This window comes from Colobus angolensis, unplaced genomic scaffold (assembly GCF_000951035.1).
Source record: "Colobus angolensis palliatus isolate OR3802 unplaced genomic scaffold, Cang.pa_1.0 Scaffold131, whole genome shotgun sequence".
NCBI classification, from domain to species: Eukaryota; Metazoa; Chordata; class Mammalia; order Primates; family Cercopithecidae; genus Colobus; species Colobus angolensis.
In genome coordinates this window covers 8,703,292-8,712,153 of record NW_012114364.1, presented here as the reverse complement: position 1 = coordinate 8,712,153, position 8,862 = coordinate 8,703,292, and positions in this window count along the sequence as shown.

Genomic DNA, 8,862 nt, shown 5'->3' with positions numbered 1-8,862 from the left:
TTATTTCATGTATATGATCTTAAAATGAATACTTCTATTCATTTTTATCTGTTGTATAAACTACAGAAAAAGAATCTCCTCTGAAAATTCATTTCTCTAGCTTTTTAAAAACAAGCATGGTAATAGTTAATTGAATTCTTAATCTTGTTCTTGATTGTGGTGGCAACAGAGAAGGCACGTACTACACACAGCTGCTGTATGTAGCACCCCCTCACGTCATCCACCACACCATTGTGGGGTAGCTTATCGCCATACCAGTGTTGGTGGACCCTGCTCCCATTCCCCCTCGTAGAGGTAATGGGATCTGGTATTAGACCTTGCTTAACCTCTCTGAGTCTCAGTTTCTTCATATGTGAAACAGAAAATCACATGGGATTAGAACATTTTCATGTAAATATATTTGTGTTGTGTCATTATTAGGTATTGACTTATTGTTTTAGGACTTTGCTAGATTTAGCATTTACACAGAAAAATAAAAAGAGAGACAGAGATCAGGCCAAAGTGAAAAACAAAAACAGAGAAACAAATACTCACAAACATCCAAATACAATCTGAATTTTGAAATTATTGTCTAATAGAATATTTTGAAATATTATCAAACTGATAAATGTGCACATTTATTTCTATATGTAGTTGAATGATGTAGTCCAAATATAATAAGTGAAGGCATTTAAAATAAGGATATTAGCTGGTCATGGTGGTGCGCACCTATAGTCCTAGCTACTCTGGAGGCTGAAGGTGGGAGGACCACCTGAGCTCAGGAGGCAGAGGTTGTGGTAAGCCTAGATGGTCCAGCTTAAGTGACAGAGTGAGACCCTATCTGAAAAAATAAAATAAAATAAGGATAGACAAATATTTTTCAATTATTTATTATAGGGAATAATAATGTCATTTGGTACTATCTTAGAAAATATGCTTTTATTTTACTTTGCCTACTCAGATATAATTTTCCATAAGAGCCCTTCACTAAAATTAAGAAAATTGAACTATTTAATGGCATCCATTTTACTAATCACCTTATATGCTTCTTTTAGCTAATTGAATTGAAAATCAAGGGGAAAAAATATATATATATATTTTTTCAAATATTTGATTTGGTTATGCAGGCAAAGAACCATAAATCTGTGAGATCTAATGGTCTTAGAAGATCAGCTCTGTCACATGCTCCAAACATTATCAATTACATGCTATAAATGAGACAATCTGAACAAGATTGTGAAATGATTTGGCTTAAGATAAAACCTTAAGCCGGGCGCAGTGGCTCAAGCCTGTAATCCCAGCATTTTGGGAGGCCGAGACGGGCGGATCACGAGGTCAGGAGATCGAGACCATCCTGGCTAACACAGTGAAACCCCGTCTCTACTAAAAAAATAAAAAACTAGCCGGGAGGTGGCGGGCGCCTGTAGTCCCAGCTACTCGGGAGGCTGAGGCAGGAGAATGGCGTAAACCCGGGAGGCGGAGCTTGCAGTGAGCTGAGATCCGGCCACTGCACTCCAGCCTGGGCAACACAGCAAGACTCCGTCTCAAAAAAAAAAAGATAAAACTTTAAATGAAATAGGATTATAATTCATATTTTTGTAATTTGTAAAAATGGTTAATGACGTTATAAAAATAATTTAGATGATTCAAGCCAAACTCCTTCCTCTTACTTAGGCCCTTTTTTATTTCGACTATTTTACTAACAGTCACTGAATTTCACACTCTGTTTTCCTTAAGAGATGGTTTTATTTTTTCTCAAAAGAAGATGAGTTGGGGATGCTAGTTTTAGGCCCTGACCCCTGTGCAGCCACCTAAACATAGTGTAAACTATGGAGATTAAAAAAATCTTACCACATTTTTTTGGGAGTCTTCAGAAGTCTCTGCTTCTGCCAGTGATGCTGTCTCTTTTGTGTTCCATGTTTTATCTCAGATCGACACAGAGGTGAATTAGCCCCTTCAGTGGTTCGCACAAGTAGTCCACTTGGACCAAATATTTAATGGGCTTTCGTGTACTCAACTGGAGATTTGGGAAGAGTCATTGCTGTAGCAGATTGCAATCTCTCATGCCCTGCCCTCTACTGTTCCCTTCCAACTCCTGGCCTGGCCCCTAGCCTTTCCTCCTAAATTTCCCTCCTGGAGTGCCTAACACTTCCTTGGTTTTGATGGGCAAGTTTTTTTTTTTTTTTTTTTTTTTTGGCCCCTGAAATCAAATTTGCATTTTAAAACCCACAAAGAGCTCAACACTTAAGATCCCCAGTACATAACTATTCTGTTTTAAAAGAAGAATTTGGCATTGAAACGCTACTTAACACACACACACAACAACAACAACAATAACAATAAACTCAACAAACAAAACAAAACAGGGGTACTGGAGAATTTGGCAGTGGTTAACTAATTCTGGTTCCAGGCTCTGTTAAGGTTTGCGGTAAGGAGTGTAGGCCCTGGAGTTTCTGTTTTAGATGAAGCTAAGGCTCTGGGCTCTACCAGTTTAAATTCCTCTCATTAATCATGTCTCCCTTCTAACCCCAAAGCTCAGTTTGTCTCCTCAATCTGGGTTGTGGACTGTTTGTTACCAGTACAAGTTGCCTGCTGCTTATGCCTAATTATGGAGATGCCAAGGTATTGGATTTAGCCTACAGCTAACTAGATTAAATTCCACTAAATTCAGGCTTAATTATATTTTTGTTTTCAAATTTGATTTTTGATATTTCTCGACCTTAAACCCAACGCCAAAAGCCTATTTATTTGATTGACTTGATCTTTGAAAAGATCAGTTGATACGAAAATAAAATAAAAACTACTTACTAATACTTATCATTATGTAAGAGACAATGGTAATTTTTAAAAAAATTCAATTTCTTGTTTAAATTTCATTTAAACAAATTATTTTTTATGTATTGCTCGATTTTCTCATGTCAGTTATGAGCAAAATAAGCACAAAGCAGTTAGAAAACTGAGAACATTTTCAATATTCATAATTCAAGAGGCCAGGCACAATGGCTCATTTCTGTAATTCCAGAATTCTGGAAGGCTGAGGACAGAGGATTGCTTGAGGTTAGGAGTTCCAGACCAGCCTGGGCAACCTAGTGTGACCCTGTTTCTACAAACAATTGATATGTGGTGTACTGATGTGTGCCTGTAGTCCTAGGTACTTGGGAGACTGAAGCAGGAGAATCACTGGAGGCCAGGGGTTTGAGGCTGCAGCAAGCTCTGATTGCATCATTGCACTCCAGTTTGTGGACTGAGCAAGACCTATCTCTAAAACTAAAAATAAAAATAGATAAAATAAAAATAATCTGATTATTAGTCAACCATCAGTGGTGATATTTTTATCCTCTCTTCTTTTTCCCTCAGTATAAAATTTTATTTTGACCCTTTGTCCTTCTTTTTTTTTGAAACGATCAGAATTGCGACTCTTCAACTGCACGTTTACCTCAACCGGTATATTTTTTTATGCCTACTGTGTTTCAGAACTGTTGTATGCTACATGGATTTTAGAGAAGTATAGAACACAGTCTTTGACTTGAAAGAAATGAAATGTGCTTAAGAAAATTAAATTATACTACAGGAATAATTTGAAGAACAACAAGTAAAACTCTACGCATAGAATAAATTGGGCTTTCTTTCTTTTATTTTTTTTTTTCAGGCCACAATATGTTTTTGAGTTTCCTGCTTTTGCCAGGCTTTCTGCTTGGTACTTGGGATACAGTAATGAGAAATAGAGACATAGTATTTGACCTTGTAGAAGGCAACAAATATTAAACAAGTAAAAGCAAGAATGAGGACAGCGATTAAAATTGTCCTAAGCACTGCAGAGAAAAATATCAGATACTGTAAGCCTTAGTAATAAAGAAAACAAACCTAGGCGTACCTAGAGGAAGTTACATTTACAGGAATAACTGCAAGAAGAATATAATGTGGGTATAGAGAAAATACCAGAATAACACAGAGGAAGAAAGAAATAGGATAGTGCTGATTAGGAAAGAAGTCTGGGACATTTGAGGATAATAGTGAACAAAGGTGACGGTGTTGGAACTAGTGAGAGATGACTGATGAAGAGTGGCCAAATCTTACAGGATATCTTAGGACATATAAGGAATTTTATATTCTGTCCTAAATGTAACAAAGTTTGACAAAGTTTTAAGCAAGAGAATAAGTACTATAATCAAATTTACTCTTTAAAAATGTCACTAAGGCTACTAAAAGGGAAAGAATTATGCACAGTAGCAGGTACTATTCATAGCCTGGGTAGCACAGGATTAAGACTTGGTCTGGATAAGTGGCAGGGTCAATAGAGATAAATAAGAGACTTAAAAGTGTATTTATGAAGTAGAATTAAGAGTATTTGGCGGCCCGGCGTGGTGGCTCACGCCTGTAATCCCAGCACTTTGGGAGGCCGAGGCGGACGGATCATGAGGTCAGAAGATCGAGACCATCCTGGCTAACACGGTGAAACCCCGTCTCTACTAAAAATATAAAAATTAGCTGGGTGTGGTGGCGGGCACCTGTAGTCCCAGCTACTTGGGAGGCTGAGGCAGGAGAATAGCATGAACCCGGGAGGTGGAGCTTGCAGTGAGCCAAGATCGCGCCACTGCACTCCAGCCTGGGCAACAGAGCGAGGCTCCGTCTCCAAAAAAACAAACAAACAAAAAAGAGTATTTGGGAAGATTCAGATGAACTTCAGTAACTGTAAGGTTCATGCAGGGCATGAGTCAGAAGGATAGGTAGGGTTTATATGGAGAAGAGAAAGAGGAGACTTTAAGGAAGGGTCTTTTTGCACATACTTGGGAAATGTAAATATATCATTGGTTCATTGGTGTTCAGGATGGTGATACTTACTGACAGGCTGATAGAGTTTGGATATTTGTCCCTTCCAAAGCTCATTGAAACGTGATCTTCAGTGTTACAGCTGGGGCCCAATATGAGGTATCTGGGTCATGGGGGCAGATCCCTTATGAATGGCTTGGGGCTATCCTGTGTTTATGAGTTAGTGAGTCTCCTATTCATTCACAGGAGAGCTGGTTTCCCAAAAGAGAGTGTAAAACCTCTTCTCTCTCCCTTCCTTTCTCGCCATGTTACATGTCTGCTCCCCCTTCACCTCTGCCATGATTGGAAGCCTCCTGAGGTTCTCATCAGAAGCATATGTCAGCACCATGCTTTTTGTACACCTTGCAGAACTGTGAGCCAAATAAACTTCTTTTCTTTATAAATTACTCAGGCTTAGATATTCCTTTATAGCAATTCAAAATGGACTAATACATAGGTAGGTAGACAGGGAATTAGAATGCTTGAATGTTAAAGTCTTGATTCTGCAGGGCAATACAGAAACATTTACAATTTGGACAGGCAAATAGTGTATTGGCAATATTTCTCTTGAAATGAAACACAGGATAAATTAGAATTGAAAGAACTGTAGACAAACATACTGATTATAAAGCTATGGCAAACAAATAAGCAAAGACCAGCCCCTCCCATAAGAAAATTTATGAATTGGTAATTCACAACAAAGAAGTATAAGTGATCTGTAAAACTTATGAATAAGGGAGTAATTTTATCACTAAGCAAATAGGGCTGATCCATATAACAAGATACCATTTTAAGCTACACAATTAATAAGTATTACTTATAAGTGTTAATTTTTTTTCAAGGATGACAAAATAGATACTCATACACCATTGGAAGTAGGATTGAAAGGAAATTTGACAAGATCACTTTATGTTTCAATAATTCATACCATTTAAGTCACTATTTCCACCTCTTTGTATTATCTTTAGGAAGTAATCAGAGGTTTGTATATGCATACACAGATGTCTACATCGATGTTACTTATAATGAGACAAAATTAGTAATAAAATAAATATAAAAATGTGGATTTAAATATATATAATGTATTTATGAAAAAGTAATATACATATTTAAAAACTGTTTTGAAGAAAAGGGAGAAGGAACTACAATCATATGCAATAATATATTAACAGTTCTTTTAAGAACATAGCAATACCAAAAACTGTGCTTTAAATAGCTATGTGTTAAAAATTTCTATTATTTCTATTTGTTTTTAATAGTCAGAAAAAAACAATAAATTCTACTTTTAAAAGCCATTGCAATAGTTCAGTGCAAGATCATTAAACTAGACTAGAGACAATGAATATAAAAAGAAAAAAAAGAGGAATGAGAAACTTTAGAGAAAACAATCTAATGCAATTCAATGGCTTAATGTACTAGATTAACAGAAGAATGAACTGAATTTAATTTCTGGGTGATGAGAAAATAGTAGAGCTACAGTTAAGAAATAAAATTGCATGACCTTTTTGGGAGAGAGATGAAAAGTTTAGTGTTGGAAATACTTAAAGAAAAATACATAATATTATTTAGGCAAAATAAGACTGGAGCTTAGGGAAAGGACCAGTTAGGTAACTTCACAAAAGAAAAGAACAAAGAAAAAGAATGGAGTAAGACTAAGGACTGGACTTAACATTTTACCGATCAAAAGCTTGGTATTAGCATTTCAATAATAGAGATAATAGGATTTGTATTTCAATCAGTAACTAGAAGACTAATGTTTTTTGACAGCTGCGTATACACTCACTGGACGAGATTACAAATTAACTTGCTTAAAGCTATTTAGTTTGTCTGGACACTGTGACTTTACTGAGGAGACATGCCAGATATAATTTATATTATGTAGGTATTAAGGATAAATCTTGTGATGTTGCTGGCTGTGTTTCAAAAAGATTTTCTTTTTGATTTTCTTAAAAATATTCTAGTTTGTACTTTTTAATGATTACTTATTCTGCTGGTTACTTTTTGGGTACATTTATTTTATAAGCTAATATCTTATTAATGTGCTTCACATGAAAGACATGAAGAATATTAATAGAAGACAAATTGCTAGCTATTGGTTCAATATAGAAAGCACCAGAAAACCTATTTCTACAACATATTTTCATAACAGCTCATTATTTTTAATTACAAATATTTCAAATCAAATACAAGTAAAATACTCAAGCAATATTGGGAATTTTACAAGAAAATTATTTTTAAAACATCATTTTAAATATAAATGGTATATTGTTTATTTGTGAAATAATTGTATAATAAGTACCTTTTCTTCTTCCATTAGAATATAAGGGCAGGAATGAACTATTGTGCCTGTTCTCACTGAAGATTGACAATTAGTTACTTAATACATAATTATTTAGTTAATAAATGCATCTTTTATAATAAAACTATGATATTTATATTGTTTGAATTTTGAAAATATGAAAATACGATAATAAGATATCATATGCCCAGCTATTTTAAAACCAAAATTATTTTCTTAAAATTTTATTTTGAAAATCATCATAGCCACAGAAAATAAAAGAATTATATAGTAAATAAATGTGTACCCATTACCCAGATTCTATTTTTAACCCTTTATGTATTTGTTTGATCATATAATTATTAATCCCACTATCCATCTATCAATTCATCTTACTTTTTGATGCTTTCCCAAAAAACGTGCAGACAGCAATACATTTCCCAAATATTTAAACATGCATTGCATTAACTAGAGCTGAGGTAAAATTTACATATAATGAATTGCAAAATTCGTAAGTGTACCGTTCAGTCCATTCAGGAACTGCTCACAGGACATACACCTGTGCAACCCATAATCCCTATCAAAATAAGGAAGACTACTGTAACCACAGAAAGTTCCTTCATGTTCCTACCCTGTCAATCCTTGCTCCTGCCATTCCAGAGACAACCACTACTCTTATCTTTTTTTCTAGAGATTAGTTTTTTTTTCTGTTCCAGAACTTCATATAGGTCATATAGTATATACTCTTTTGTTAGTATTTCTTTCACTCAGCTCTATGTGCTGAGATTCCTCTGTGTTGTTTCATTACTTTTTGTTGCTGACTAGTGTCTTGTTGTATGAATAAGTGACAGTCTATCTATTCTCCAATTGGTGGGCTGTTTCTTGTTTTGAACTGTTATGAATAAGCTGTTATGAACATTATTGTATTTTCTTATATATGTGTGAACATGTGTTTTCTTTTCTTCTGAATGAATTTTGGTCCACAGAGTAAGTGTATACTTAATTTTATAAAAATTGCCAGATTTTTTTTTCAAAGTAGTTGTACCACTTTCCACTCACACCAGTAATATGTGAGATCTCAGGCTGGCCTACAGTCTTACTCACATTTGGTGTTGTTAGTCTTTTTAGTGTTAGCCATTCTGTTAAATATAAATCCAACGAGAAGTTTAAAATGACACTAGTGTTTCTAGGTTCTTCTTTTACAGATCACAAAACGGTATTTAATTCTAGTTAGAAAGAATCTAAAAACACATACAAGCCTTTAAAGCTGATTATTTTTTTCTCTTCCTTTGTCCCCACATCTGCAGGACACTGGAACAAGTCTCAAAGATTTCTTGCTTTAAGAATCAGAAAGGATCATGGGATAAAAAGCACCATGTAAGACTACCTCTCCTCAGCTTCTAAAGACTCCACCAGGAGTTAAGCGGAAGTCCAGAAGATCTGTGTTCTTCAAGTAAGGCTACTCCTTGCTGGTCTCAACATCATCATTTTTCAGCAAAAGAGATGGCACCAGAACTCTGCATGCTCCCAGTGAAAGCCTCATTCTTTCCTTTCCTGAATACTATTCACAGTCCCATAACCACTCTGTGCCTGAGATGATTGGAAATCATTTTATGTCTTAAACATGGGACTTCTTCTGTCACAACAAGAAGGTGCGGACACACAGGCCATGAATCCTCTCCTGAAGTCAGTTCCCATGTGGTTCTATCAACAGTGAAAAAACTGTAAGTCATAACACATATTTTATTTGTTTTCTGGGTCCTGTCAGCAGTGTATAATATCCCTAATGGCAGAGA